The sequence below is a fragment of the Notamacropus eugenii genome, chromosome 6 (assembly GCF_028372415.1).
Source record: "Notamacropus eugenii isolate mMacEug1 chromosome 6, mMacEug1.pri_v2, whole genome shotgun sequence".
Classification (NCBI taxonomy): Eukaryota; Metazoa; Chordata; class Mammalia; order Diprotodontia; family Macropodidae; genus Notamacropus; species Notamacropus eugenii.
In genome coordinates this window covers 286,554,122-286,570,189 of record NC_092877.1, presented here as the reverse complement: position 1 = coordinate 286,570,189, position 16,068 = coordinate 286,554,122, and the positions used below count along the sequence as shown (strand labels likewise).

At 34.0% G+C, this 16,068-nt stretch overlaps 1 long non-coding RNA gene across 1 annotated transcript in view; it reads right to left on the bottom strand.

Moving 5' to 3' along the window:
* The window catches only part of LOC140509511 (uncharacterized), a 138,364-nt gene extending 137,599 nt beyond the window's left edge, over positions 1–765 (bottom strand). The window contains exon 1 of the long non-coding RNA XR_011968793.1: positions 432–765. This is a non-coding gene — a long non-coding RNA (uncharacterized lncRNA). The remainder of the gene's footprint in view (positions 1–431) is intronic.
* Positions 766–16,068: the final 15,303 nt, after the last annotated feature.

The window sequence follows — 16,068 nt, the reverse complement described above, 5'->3', positions numbered from 1 at the left end:
AATTTTTATAGGTATTTTATGGGCTTTGGGAGGAGAGCTAAGAGTAGATTTGTCTTGCTCCACAATCTTGGCTCTTCCCCAAGCAAACCACTTTTAGAGCGCTGTACCAAATTCTTTCTCATGCCAGGAGGTGAACAGTGAGGTGGTTGAAAAGGTTTCTCAGCTCCCCAGGGTTTGCTAAATCCCATTGCTGCTTCAGTAGAGTGAAAAAATGACCCTACAGAGTGGGCCAACTGTGTGCAGGTTTGGGACTATAGGTTCCAGTGTATGTACACCTGATTCTTCATCACTAGCCTGTTAGTATAGGACTCTGAGGTAGGTAAAATAGTAAGATAGTAAAAAAGTAATATAGTAAAATTATAGAAAATTAAATCATTGAAGAGTAAAATAATAAAATCATAAAATGATATGAATGATGCCATTTGACTCACCAATAAATTGGATTCAAGTGAAACAGAGTTGTACAATGTTATCAGCTTCACTCTGGTGATGGCTCTGAATGCAGTGGATGACTGGTGTTTTAGATGTCTGACCAAGCTTCAAGGGCTCTACAGCACCTGTTTCTATCACCTTCATGGTCCACTGAAACAAAAGAAAAACACAACTTCCTATTCCTCCCAGAAAATCTTCACATGGTTGGAGTAGACACCTCTCTAACTCATTAACATGCTTGAAGTCTATCAATTACCTTGTACCTGGTTTAGTCCATCTGTTAAGATAGTTTACTAGTCTGTGATCACTGTACAAATGACAGTTTATTGGAACTACAGATGAATGTTGGGTGGCAGTTGGACACCAACGGTATATGAGCATCCTTGTAAGGGGCTTGGTAGCCCTTATACCAAAGATCCAAGTTCTCCATTGAGCAACTTTACACCCCAGTCCTGCCAGTGCAGAGCCTGAAATTGTTAGCATGTACTTCTTGGGTACAAAAAATTTTAAAAGGATTTCTTTGGGCATTCATATATTCCTGTGAATTGAGGTTTTTTTTCAGATAATTACTAGGAAGCAATATTAAAAGATTCTAGAGAGAGTGAGATGAAATATTATTTCGTTTTAAAAAAAGCAAAGAATATATTCAGGTTTGTGCTGTAACCAGCTTCAACTGGTTCAAGAGAGTCAATTATTCAGTTCTCAGTGTGAGCATTTACACATTTTAAATCGGCAAACAGCATGAATTAGGGCTTGATCTATCATTTTGATAATTGTCTAGCCTTTAAAATTTGATGGATAAAATAATAATGATACAGACTAAATTTAAAAATAAATAATTTATAGATTTTGGGGGGGAAATTTGTTTCAAAAAAGAAAAGTATCTATACATACAGAAATATTTATAGAAGCTATTTCAGGGGTGGCAAAGAATTGGAAATTGAGGTAATGCCCATCAAGTAGGGACTGGCTGAACAAACTGTGATGCATGATTGTGATGGAATACTATAAGGAATGATAAGCAGGGTGGTTTCAGAAAAAAAGTTGTGGAAAGACTTACATGAACTGATTCAAAGTGAAATGAACAAATCAGGAAAGTATTGTACATAGTAAAAGCAATATTGTATAATTATCAACTGTGAATGGCATAGCTATTCTCAGGAATATATTGATCAAGACAATTCTGAAGGATTTATGATGAAAAATGCTAGCCATCTCCAGAGAAAGAACTGTTGGAGTCTGAAGGCAGATTGAAGTATTTTTTTTTACTTTCTTTTTTTTTTTTTTTGCTCTGTATTTTCTTTAACAACATGACTATTATGGAAATATCTTTTTGCATAACTGTCTATGTATAGCCTATGTCATATTGCTTATCTTTTCATTGAGAAAAGAGGGAAAGGAAGGAGGGAAGTAGAGAATTTGGAACTTAAAACTTAAAAGATGAATGTTAAATGGTTTTCACATGTAATTAGGAAAAATAAAACATTAAATAGATAATTAAAGGGGGAAAATTCAGTTTTTATGTATTTGCCAGCATAACACTGGATATTTTCACTTTGAAACAATTCCCAAAGAAGTCAGTCTTGGCAGCTCCATATAAACCTGGGAAATCAGTGGACACTGGGATGTTGTTTTATACCTAAGGATAGGATGAGAAAAACTCAGAAAAAGGAGGTAGCATTAAAAAAAACCATAATTCAAATATTTCAAAATTATGCTGAGGACTAATTGTCCCATCTACATTACCACGTATACTTCTAGACTGGGCTTCTTAACCAAAATCTGTGAACTTGCTTTATTTTATTTTATTCTTGATAAAACCCTTTGTAATCCCATTTAATTCACTTTATATACTTAAAAAAATATTGTGAAAGTGATCCACAGATCAAATTGCCAGATGGGTCCCTGAAATTAAAAGAAAAAGTTAATATTTTTTTCTCCTTAATCAATTAACTTAATTAAAATGATTTATTATTATGTATTTTATTATTTATTGTTATATTGTTATTAAAATAATTAAATTAAAATAATTCAGAAGTACAGAAGGGCATAGTGTGGGAAGAAAACAGCATTATGGATGTATGGTATGAATTGCATAATGTTTTGGATTAACTGATTCAAATAAACATAGTCAAAACAAACACAATGGCCATTTGTAACTTTGGGGGTTATTTTGTTTGTTTGTTTGCTGTAGGAAATTGCCTGAGACAGTGAGGAGCTGACTTGACTGATTTGCATGTCACTCAGTTATTGTGAGTCAGAGATAAACATGAACTTAAATTTTTCCTTCCCCAAGGCTAGAGTACTATCTAGTGTGCCATGCTGCCTTTCATCATCTTGAAAATGATCTCAGATTTGAAATTACTTGTCTGTGGCAAATTACAAGATTTACTTATTAAGTCTAGGAAAGTCATAATGTGTTCAGATAATATGGATTCCATCTATTTTGACATTTTAGCGTGTTGAGAAAAAATACAGAACTTCTTGCTAGCAACCATGTAGGAGTAAAAATTGAAAAATAAGAAAAGATATCCTTTACAGCAATTTATTAAGTGTTTGTCATGAACATGGAATTTATACTATATTGAATCATGTTTTCAGGGGGAAAAATACTATCACCACACATATGTTCCAGAGGGATATTCAGACCTTTGTTTCTTGGAAAGAAAGTTATGGCAAATCTGGAAACAATAATAAAAAGTCATAATTCTCAGGAGTCAATCATTGTGCATTGCACATAATAAACCTTTTCGCTTAGTTTGTCAGTTTTGGGGGCATATGATTGGATAAAATAAATCCTAATTATTCTTCAATTTTATTTTAAATTAGTAGTGCATTCATCATCTCATTTTTGATACTAGAATTTTGATTTTCTTTTTTTCACAAAACAAATTAGTAATGACATCTATTTCATTTTTTGTATTATTTAAAAACACTTCCTAATTTTATTAGTTCATTTTTTGCATTCAATTTTATTAATTTCTCATTAATTTTTGGATTTTCAATTTCCATGTAATGGAGATTTATAAATTGTTCTTTTTGTTGTTTTAATTAAATGTTTAATATGATTATTTGTTCTTCTCTCCATTAATGTATGCATTCAGAGATATAAATTTTTACCTTAGTACTGCTTTTTCAACATCCCACAAATTTTAGTATGTTTAATTGTTGTCATTATTGTGATGAAATTATGAATTTTTTTATTATTTGTCTTTTGACCTATTCATTAAAGAATAATACAATATTTTCCCAGTTGCATGTAAAGACAATTCTAAGATAATTTTTTTTTTTAATTCTGAATTCCATATTCTTTCTCTCTCTATCCTTCCAGTTGTCTGCTCATGAGGTGGCAAGCAATTTGATTTAGATTATTTGTGAAAAAACATGCAAAACATATTTTCCTATTAGTAATGTTATTTAAAACACAGACTAAAAGAAAAAAGAAAGTGAAAAATAGTATGTTTTGATCTATATTCAGTATTTATTATCTCTCTGTCCTCCTCTGGATATGGATTGAATTTTCCTTATGAGTGTTTTGGAATTGTTTTGGATTTTGTGTTGCTGAAAATAACTATCATTCATGGCTGATCATAAAACAATATTGCTGCCACTATAATGTTCTCTGTTCATTTAAATTTGCATCAGCTTATCTAAGACTTTCTAGGTTTTTCTGATATCAGCCTGGTTGACATTTCTTACACCACAATAGCATATGTTGTTTGCTAAAGCTATTAAGTGATTCAACTTACTGACTTGTTTAGCTTCTTTCAACTGAAAGACATCCCCTCAACTTCCAGTTCTTTGCCACCACAAAAAAGAGATGATTCAAATATTTTGATACAAAGAGGTCCTTTTAAAAGTATATAGACCTTTCTGGTAGTTTTGCTGGGTAATACAGACATAATTATTTCCAGAATGGTTGGATCACTTCATAACTCCACCAATGGTGCGTTAGTATCTCATTTTTTCCGCATCACCTCCAAAACATGTAATTTTATTTTACTGCCATAATAGTCAATATCTGATAGTTACAAAGTGGTATCTTAGAATTGTTTTAATTTGCATTTCTTTAATTTAATAGTGATTTTAGAATATTTTCATGTGATGATAGAGAGTTTTGATTTCTTTATCTGAAAATATCTTTCCATAGACTTTTTACCATTAACTAATTGGGGAATGACTTGTATTCTTAAAATTTTGAATCAGCTCTCTGTATGTTGAGAACTGAGGCCTTTATCAGATATATTTACTTTAATATTTTCTTAGCTTTTTGCTTTTCTTTTAATCTTGGTTATATTAGTTTTGTTTTTAAGCCATATTTTCTTCCAGTCTTTGTCAAATAATTACTTCTTCCAAAAGATGGATTTTTTTGTTTTATCAAACACAGAATTATCAGGGTCATTTTTATTGTATCTTGTGTACCCAATTTATTCTACTGAACCACCACTTTATTTCTTGGGCAATACCAGTTGATTTTTGATTAATATCACGTTATAAGACAGTTTGAGATCTGGTAAGGCCTTAACATTTTTTCCCATTCATTTCCTTAATATATTTGATTTTTTTTAACTTTTGTACTTTCAGATGCATTTTGTTACTACTTTTTCTAGTTCTACAAAATATTTTTGGTAGTTTGATTGATATGACACCTCATAATTAAATTAGGTAAAATTGTGATTTTTATTACTGTGGCTCAACCTACCCCTGGACAATTCATATTTCTCTAATTTCATTGATTAAGCCTTTTGGTGTGAACAGTGATGTGCATTGTTTTCATATAGTTTCCAGGTTTGTCTGGGCTGGCAGATTTCCAAGTATTTTCTTTGTTTGCAGTTATTTTAAATTGAATTTTTCTTTTATTCTTATTTCCAGACTTTCTTGATAATATATAGTAGAAATGATGACGATTTATGTAGGCTTATTTTGCAGAAATGAGGTAAAGTTGCTAACTATTTCAATGAGTTCTTTTAACTGATTCTCTAGGGTGCTCTAAGTATGCCGTCATATTATCTACAGAGTGATAAGTTTGTTTCCTCATTGCCTCTTCTAATTCTTTCAGTTATATTTTTTGTCTAATTGATATAGCTAACATTTCTAGAAAAATAGTGAATCATAGTCCTGAAAACTGACCTCTACTTTCACCCCCAACCTTATTTGGAAGGCTTCTAGTTTATTCCAATTTTAGATAATACTTAAGGATGGTTTAAGATAGAAACTCCTTGTCATTTTAAGGAAAGTTACATTTATTCCTAATCTCTTTAGTGTTTTCTTTTTTCTTCACTTGAATTATTTATTTATTTATTTGACATTCATTTCAACAAAATTTTGGGTTCCAAGTTTTCTCCCCTTTTATCCCCTCCCCACCCCAAACACCAAGCATTCTAATTGCCCCTATGATCAATCTTCTCTCTCTTCTGTCATCCCTGTCTGCCCTTGTCTCCATCTTCTCTTTTGTCCTGTAGGGCCAGATAACTTTCTATACCCCTTTACCTGTATTTCTCATTTCCTAGTGCCAAGAACATTACTCGACAGTTGTTCCTAACACTTTGAGTTCCAACTTCTTTACCTCCCTCCCTCTCCACCCCTTCCCTTTGGAAGGCAAGCAATTCAATATAGGCCAAATCTGTGTAGTTTTGCAAATGACTTCCATAATAGTTGTGTTGTATAAGACTAACTATATTTCCCTCCATCCTATCCTGTCCCCCATTACTTCTATTCTCTTTTGATCCTGTCCCTCCCCATGAGTGTCAACCTCAAATTGCTCCCTCCTCCCCATGCCCTCCCTTCCATCATCCCCCCCACCCTGCTTATCCCCTTATCCTCCACTTTGCTGTATTGTAAGATAGGTTTTCATACCAAAATGAGTGTTCATTTTATTCTTTCATTTAGTGGAATGTGATGAGAGTAAAGTTCAAGTTTTTCTCTCACCTCCCCTCTTTATCCCTCCACTAATAAGTCTTTTGCTTGCCTCTTTTATGAGAGATAATTTGCCCCATTCCATTTCTCCCTTTCTCCTCCCAATATATTTCTCTCTCACTGCTTGATTTCATTTTTTTAGAATATGATCCCATCCTCTTCAATTCACTCTGTGCACTCTGTCTCTATGTGTGTGTGTGTGTGTGTGCATGTGTGTGTGTGTGTGTGTGTGTGTAATCCCATCCAGTACCCACATACTGAGAAGTTTCAAGAGTTACAAATATTGTGTTTCCATGTAGCAATGTAAACAGTTCAACTTTAGTAAGTCCTTTATGACTTCTCTTTGCTGTTTGCCTTTTCATGCTTCTCTTCATTCTTGTGTTTGAAAGTCAAATTTTCTTTTCAGCTCTGGTATTTTCATCAAGAATGCTTGAAAGTCCTCTACTTCATTGAAAGACCAATTTTTACCCTGAAGTATTATACTCAGTTTTGCTGGGTAGGTGATTCTTGGTTTTAGTCCTAGTTCCTTTGACTTCTGGAATATCCTATTCCATGCCCTTCTATCCCTTAATGTAGAAGCTGCTAGATCTTGTGTTATCCTGATTGTATTTTCCACAGTACTTAAATTGTTTCTTTCTACCTGCTTGTAATATTTTCTCCTTGACCTGGGAACTCTGGAATTTGGCCACAATGTTCCTAGGAGTTTCTCTTTTTGGATCTGTTTCAGGCGGTGTTCTGTGGATTCCTTGAGTATTTATTTTGCCCTCTGGTTCTAGAATCTCAGGGCAGTTTTCCTTCACAATTTCATGAAAGATGATGTCTAGGGTCTTTTTTTGATCATGGCTTTCAGGTAGTCCCATAATTTTTAAATTGTCTCTCCCTGATCTATTTAACAGGTCACTTGTTTTTCCAGTGAGATATTTCACATTATCTTCCATTTTGTCATTCTTTTGGTTTTGTTTTGTGATTTCTTGGTTTCTCATAAAGTCATTAGCCTCCATCTGTTCCATTCTAATTTTGAAAGAACTATTTTCTTCAGTGAGCTTTTGAATCTCCTTTTCCATTTGGCTAATTCTGCTTTTGAAAGCATTCTTCTCCTCATTGGCTTTTTGAACCTCTTTTGCCAATTGAGTTAGCCTATTTTTCAAGGTGTTATTTTCTTCAGCATTTTTTGGGGTCTCCTTTAGCAGGATGCTGACCTGCTGTTCATGCTTTGACTGCATGTCTCTCATTTCTCTTCCCAGCTTTTCCTCCACCTCTCTAACTTGATTTTCAAAATTCTTTTTGAGCTCTTCCATGGCCTGAGCCCATAGAGTGGGCTGGGATACAGAAGCCTTGACTTCTGTGTCTTTGCCTGATGGTAAGCATTGTTCTTCCTCATCAGAAAGGAAGGGAGGAAATGCCTGTTCACCAAGAAAGTAACCTTCTATAGTCTTATTTCTTTTCCCTTTTCTGGGCATTTTCCCAGCCAGTGACTTGACCTCTGAATATTCTCCTCACACCCACCACGCCTCCTGATCCTCCCAGCCATTGCTTGGGGTCTGAGATTCAAATGCTGCTCCTTAGCCTCAGGGCTTCCGTGAGGGCGGGGCTGCTATTCAGTGTGAGATTAAATTCAGGTGCTCAGGTGGGGGCAGGGCCGTCTCTCAGGCTCAGTTCCTTAGTTCCCTGAGGGGGTTTATGCAGAGACCTTCAACAATGGATCCAGGCTCCTGCCTGCTTGGGGAGCCCTGGTCTGCCGCTGCCTCAGCTGCTGCCTCCCAAGGGGGCCTGAGTTATGGGGGCACCCCACTCCCCTCTCGTCCTGCCAAAGAGACCCTCTCACCGCCCCCTGTCACCTGTGGGTGGAGGGACCCGCGTGGCTGCTGGAGATCCCATCCCTGAAGCCCACTCGGATCTGCTTCTCTTGGTGCCGTGGGTGCGGCAGGGCTGTGCTTGGCTCCCAGTCCCGGCGCCCAGCCGCAAGGACCTTTTGCGAGAAGTTTGCAGGTCCCTCTGGAACAGAAATCTCCTTCACTCCACTGTTCTGTGGCCTCTACTGCTCCAGAATTCGCTGTGAGTTCCTTTTTACAGATGTTCTATGGGTTGTGGGTTCAGAGCTATGTGTATGTGCATCTTTCTACTCCACCATCTTGGCTCCCGTGTTTTTTTGTTTTTTTTTAAATAAAAAATGGGTGTTGTATGTTGGCTATAACTTTTCTGCATCTGTTGTCGTAAACATATGATTTCCGTTGTTTTTGTTATTGATATGGTCAATTATATCAATGATTTTCCTAAATCTGAACCAACCCTACATTCCTATTATAAACACCACTTGGTCATATTGTGTAATGCTTGTGATATATTGTTATAATGTCATTGCTGGTATTTTATTGAAAAATTTTGCATCAATATTCATTAGGGAAATTGGCCTATATTTTTCCTTCTCTACTTTTCCTCTTCCTGATTTAAGTAGCAGCACCATACTGTGTCATTAAAGGAATTTAGTAGGACTCCTTCTTCATATACTTTCACGAATAGTTTGTATAATATTGGGGTAATTCTTTAAATGCTTTGCACAATTCACTTGTGAATCCATCTGGTAGTGGGGATTTTATTTTAGGTAGATTACTGATGGCCCATTACATTTATGTTTATGACATGGGACTATTTAAATATTATTTTTTCTCTTCTGTATCTTGGAAATTTATATATAAATATATTTATAATTATTTATCCATTTCACTTAGATTGTCAGATTTATTAGCACATAACTGGGCCAAATAATTCCTTTTTGGTAACAGCATGGATTTGTCAGCCCTCTCTCCTTAAACCCAGCCAAATACCTGCAAAAAATAAGTCTAAACAAATTCTGAAGTTGCAGAACTCAGAATCATGAAGTGAAGCAAATTTCCAGCCCGACAGCCTGGAAGATCACTGGGAAGGGTCTATTGTGCCAATATGGGAATAGAGCTACAGTTCAGTGTGGGCCGCACCTGCAAATACAGGACTTGAACAGGCCTTGGGGGAACTGAATCTCAGGCACCTGTAGCATTTTCCAGACTTCATGACTCCAAAACGCTGAGGACAAATTGGAAAGTCAGTGGAAAAAACCTGCAGTTCCTGTGTGACAGAGTAGAGTGGTCAGATTCCAGTTGTAGGGCAGTGAAGGTGGTCGAGGAACCCAAGGAGGAGGAGACTATGGCAGAGAAGTCCACAGTAGCAGCAGCAGGGGCAGGGGCAGTGGCAGCGGCAGTGCTGTTTCTGGAACTCTAGGCCCATAGATTGTGGGGGAAACTATCTGCTGACAGTACACTCCTTATCCTTATTGGAAGTAGAGAATTACCTTGAATAAGAGCTCCAAAGTCAAGTAAAAATGAGCAAAAACTGGAAAAAGAATCTGACTATAGAATTTTATTTTGGTGACAAGGAGTACAGAAGTATGCAAAAAGAAGAAAAGAAAGTCAAAGCTCCTACATCTAAAGACTCCAAGAATATTAAGGGATTAAAGGTCTTGGACAATGATATTTCAGAGGTCAGAGAAGCTAAAATTAAAACCCAGAATCACCTACCCAACAAAACTGAGTATAATACTTCAGGGGAAATGGTCATTCAATGAAATAGAGGACATTCAAGCATTCTTGATGAAAACACCAGAGCTGAGTAGAAAATTTGCCTCTTAAACCCAAGAATCAAGAGAAGCATGAAAAGATAAACAGGAAAGAGAAATAATAAGGCACTTATTAAAGTTGAACTGTTTACAATTCAGCTTTCATCTAGTATTTTTTCCCTTTCTACATTTGATTATGAAGTTCTCTGTTCCCTAAGACATAGTCATTTTTTGTGTCATTGCCATGTACCACTGAGGAAAAAAAAATACATTACTTTCTATATCCAATCAAGTTTCTCAAGATGCCTGTAGTATCTATTTTTTTCTTTTTAAATTCTATTTGTCTCCTTAGCTTCTTTATTGCTTTAGCTGTTTTCAAATTTATCTAATTCTGAGAGGGAAAAGATGAGGTCTCTTACTAGTATAGTTTGACTATTTACTCCTGTAAATCATTTAGCTTCTCTTAAAATTTGGATACTATACTACTTTATATAGATAGATAGATCGATAGATCAATCAATAGATAGATAGATAGATAGATAGATAGATAGATAGATAGATAGATAGATAGATAGATAGATAGATATAGATACAGATAGAGTATTAAAATCACTTCATTGTCTATAATAATTTTAGCAAATTTTAATTTCATTCCTTTCTCTTTTAATTAGATCTATTTTTGCTTTTGATTTTTATGAGATCAGATTGTTACTCTTGTTTTTTTAAAAACTTTTTAATATAATAGATTCTATTCCCACCCCTTGTCTTTACTCTGTATGTCCCTCAGCTTCAAGTGTGTTTCATGAACAAGATATTGTAGTATTATGGCTTTTAATTTACTTTGTAATTCACTGTATATTTTCCTTCATCCAATCCCCCATCTCTTTTTTCATCTCCCCCTCCCCTTTTCTCCTGTCCCTCTTCACAAGTGTGTTGCTTTAGACCACCACTTCCCCCAATCCATTCTCTTTTATAATTCCTCCCCCATTTTCTTATCCCATTCTTTTTCTACTTCCCCAGATGGTAAGATAGATTTCTATAGCTACATCAGGGTGCATGTTATTCCCTCCATGAATCAATTCTGAGGGGAATAGGGTTGAAAAAAGCCCATCTTTCCACATTTTTCTCTCCATTATAATAGTTCATCCACTCCTCTTCATGTGAGATAATTTACTCTATTCTACTTCTCCCTTTCCTCTTATCCCAGTTCAGTCCACTTTCTCATAATTTAATTTTTTTTGGGGGGGGGGATATCATCCCATAGCACTCTCTATCTATGCAAACACCTTCTACCTGCCCAATTAATGATTAAGTTCTGAATATGTACAAGTATCACCTTCCTGCATAGGTAAGTAATTTTACCTTATTGAATCCTTTATATTCTCTCATTCCTGTTTATTTTTTAATGTTTCTCTTCAGCCATGTATTTGAAAATTCAGTTTTCTATTCAGCCCTTGTCTTTTCATCAGGAATGTTTGAAAATCCTCAATTTAATTGAATATTCATTTTCCCCCTGAAGGATTATGGTCAATTTTACTGGGAGGTAATTTTTGATTGCATCCTACCTCTTTTAGCTCCTGAAATATCATATTTCAAGACCTCCAGTCCTTGAATCTTGAAACTTCTTGATCTTATGTAATCATGACTCTGGTTCCATGATATTTGAATTGGTTTTGGATGTTTGCAGTATTTTCTCCTTAACCTGGGAATTCTGAAATTTGTATTTAATAATCCTGGGAATTTTTATTTGGGGATATCTTTAAGAAGGTGATTGGTGGGTTCTTTCAATTTCTATTTTACCATCTGGTTCTAAGATATCATGGCAGTTTTCCATTTAATTTCTTGAAATATGATTTCCAGACTTTTTCTTTGATTTAGGTATTCAGGAAGTCCAGTAATTCTAAAATTGTCTTTTTCTGATCGATTTTCCAGGTAAGTTGTTTTTTCCAATGAAATATGTCACATTTTCTTCTATTTTTTTCATTATTTTTATTTTATTCTATTTTACTTTTATATCTCATAGAATCATTAGCTTGCACTTCCCTATTTCTAATTTTTAAGGAATCATAACCTTCAGTGAACTTTTGTTCACTTTTCATTTGGCCAGCTCCACTTTTAAAGAACTAATTTCATTCACTGATTTTTTTTTTAATTTTCTTTTCCATTTGGCCAATTCTACTTTTTTAAAAGATCTGTTTTCCTTTTTGAATTCTGAGTCTTTTTTTTCCCATTGTTGTACTTTCTTTAACAAACCACTTAATCTATTTCAATGATTTCCTTAACTAATTATTTTTCCATTATTCTTCTTCTACCTCTCCTATTTGATATTTTCAAAAATCTTTTAAAATCTATTCCAGGATTTCTTTTGCACCCTGAGAAAAATTCATTATTTTTCTTTGAGGCTTCACATGTAGGCTTTTTGACATTGTTGACCTCTTCTAGTTTGTGTCTTAATTATCCCTGTTATCATAGTGACTTTCTATAATCAGTTCATTTTCATTTGCTTTTTGCTCAAGACTTTTAAAATTGAGCTCTGTGCTGAGATAGAGAGGGGCACTTTCTAGTGCCAGGGCCTAGGGTTCTCAACCCCAGCCCATTGTGCTGGGAGGTGCAGTGACTTTCTGCTAGTGTGCTATTGGAGGGCCATGAGACCTATCCAGACGCCTGTTGTGTCAAGGCCACAGGCTCTCACCACTGACCTGTTATGGGACTCAAGGATTTGCTGCTGGCCTCCTGGGACACATACTGTTTCTGGCTTGCCCAGATACTAACTAGAATGGATTTCTTTTACCCAAGTGAGACAGACCTTTCTTAATATGTCTTGAACTGGAAACTTATTTTGCTCCATCCTTTTATTGGTCTTGCTGCTTTAGAATTATTTTAAATGTTTTCTTTTTTATTGGGAGGCAAATTGTAAAGAGTTCAAGTGTGTTCCTGCCTTGTTCTCCAATCTTGACTCTATCCTGACCTACTCCTTCCTTAGGGTCAGATTATTTAGTTTCAACATAAATGTCAATGTATTCCTCCATGAACCTTTACCAAAGGTAATTTTTATTGCATTATCCTTAGAAAAGTGTGCATTTGATATTTCTGCTTTTCTGCATTTGTTTGTGAGATTTTTATGCCCTGATACATGGCTATTTTCTGTGAAGCTGTCATGTGTACCTGTAAAAAAGTTAAATTGCTTTCTATTTCCATTCAATTTTCCTCCAGAGATATATCACATCTTACTTTTCTAAAAATTCTATTCATTTCCTTAGTTTCTTTTTAAAATTTATTTTATACTCTAATTTATATAACTCTGAGAGAAAAGAGATAAGGTAGTATATTTTTATGGTCTATTTTGTCCTGTAACTTATTTAACTGTTCTTTTAAAGAATTTAGTTCCTAAAACATGTGTTACAAAAATATGTAGGATTAGTAATCTTCACTGAAAATGTAAAAGATTATTTGCCTTCTCATTATTTTAGCTTTCTGTATTCTCTCTATTTCAAGTGTGTTTTTCTTGTGAACTACATATTGATAATGGTTAAAAGATTTATACATAAAGGGTGATATCATCAGTAAACTAGGGAAGCATGAAAAAATGTATCTGAAATATTTATGAATAAGGAAAGATCTTCTCACCAAACAGTAAATAGAAATTATCTGGGAAGAAAAATTGATAATTTTTATTGCATTGAATTAAAAAGGTTTTGAAAAACAAAACTATTGTAGCCAAGATAAAAAGAAAAATAGGACACTGGGTAAAAAATACACAGCAAGCGTCTCTGTATGATAAAGGCCTCATTTTTATAATACATGGTGGATTAACAAAAATTTAGAGAAATAAGAGTTATTCCCCTCTTGATATATGGATAAACGATGTGATTTTGAAAAATAGAATGAAATTTGTTTTACAAGATTCCACAAAATAATCACTATCATTATTGCTTGCCTTCCTATAAGGTGAAGGAGAGGTCAGAGTGAGAAGGAGGATTTTGAATTAAACATTTTCAAAAGTAGATTTCAATCTGTTTTGAAATGTATTTGAGAAATATTAATGAAATGAATAAAATTCTACTTTAAAAATCTGCTGTCCTTAAGTGTTTTATTTAATGAACCAGTGGAATAACTAATACATTTTGAGTAACAGTTGAGTCAGGGAAAAATGTTTTGTCACCATTAAAAATTTGGTGTTAATTTGTTTAAGTAATTTTGAGTTTTATATTTCTGGTATGGGGCTGCATTGTCTATTGTCTTTTTGTCCATGAATGAGAGCAAGCTTCTTATATGTAATTGTACCTGAATCATATTTTCCTGTGTATTTGGTAAGTCTTAAAGGTTAATAGCTTGAAGTAATGTGTTGCATCTTCTCTTTGCATAATTCAAAATGATCACTAAATTTGACATCTTTATGTATCATCATCTTGTAATTTTTGGTGATAATTACCTGGTTCTGAATTGCCAAGATAATTTGCTTTGTTTCCGCAAATAAATCAGGACCCATCACTCATTTGTTCCATGTTTCTTTATCAACATATAGTTTTTTATTTCTTATGACTGTCACCCATGAAGAGCCTTTGAATTCTAATCATACATTTTAGTCATTCCATCATTTCCATCTATAGGTAAGACAATATGTACTGCTATTGGAAAAATCACTGGTATGTATCTGATATTATTCATTACCAAGGGTTTTAAGGGATTCCTTCTTATTTCAAAATGTATTTCTGTGGATTTTTTGTCTATTTGTCATGTGCTTTAAGAATAACCATCAAATCTATTCTTACTCTTCTTATAAGGAAATATTAATCTTTCTATAGTTAAATCCTAGTGATAGCACCAAAGTTTTGGTAAACTGGCAACAGTTTGTAAAAATATTTTAGGGCGTATTCCTATAGAGTCATCATACATTTTTCAGTTCAAAGAACATATATTGACTTAATTGCTTTACACATGTTACTCCAGTTCAGATTTGTTTTCAGAATGTTAATGATTATCTTAATATATTTGTGCACAACCCTTTCTTTGTTAATTTTGTGCTTGATACACCTACCTGCAGAACAGAAAATATTTGTAGTTATCAATTTGTGACCTCCATATATAATCTTATAACTTGTAATATATATCCTTGCATGCAATAACAGATAAAAACTAATCAAATCCAAATGTAATTTCACCATCATCAGAGAAAGATTACAGAAATGAAAGGGCTATTTAATTTGTTTCTTGATGGAGTCATATAGCTTACTGTTTCCTATATGTATCATGTGATTAATAAGCAGTTTAGTTCAGTTCCCTCTTTAATTTTGAAGTCATGGTTACTTACATTTAAGAGAGGTGTTAATGGATTCAAGGCTAGGCAGAATTACAATGGCATCAATCTGTCTCAATGTAAAATGCCACATTTTATATGAATCATTGTTGACATTATTTTGTTGATGGAACATTTTAAGCAGAGGAGAAACTTTTCTTGTAGAAACAAATATTCTTGTGTTCCTATTTTATTTGGATTCTTTTCACATAATTAAAGTACCCGAACATTCTCTGGTCATGAAATTAAATCACTGATGGTTTTTCAATCAATATAAAAACAGTATATAGTTTATAATACTTTCAGGCAGCTTGCTAAAAACATTATCAAAACAAAATTAGGTTGTTCTTTATACCGCAGAGACTTTTTGGCATACCATCATTGCTTCTCATTCAATATATTGTTTTCTTCTGATAGTTACAGATTTTGTAGTGAAATAAGCTATGATTTTTAATCAAATAAGTAAAGATAATTGGCATATGTTTGTTCTACCAGTGTAGTCATCCTTTGGTGATGAATATATGATGCTTTCTGTTAAGAAGTTAGGATTAGGCTTATGACTAGGAGGAAACTGTTAATGTGATTTGTCAGTGCTAAAAGTGCTACTACACAGCATTTGACCCAGTTAGGGTGGCTCTTAATCTGATTCTATCCTTTTCAAAGAAATTCAGGGAGAGAGGCTAATGACTTACTTACCTTGCTTGGCACAACCACTCTTTGATTCATTACAATAATAATATATATATAAACTTTTTACTTCTTGTTTAATCCAAATTACTTTCCATTTTTTGAACTGATTGAATGCATAGAAATAAAAAGGTATATTCCACATCTT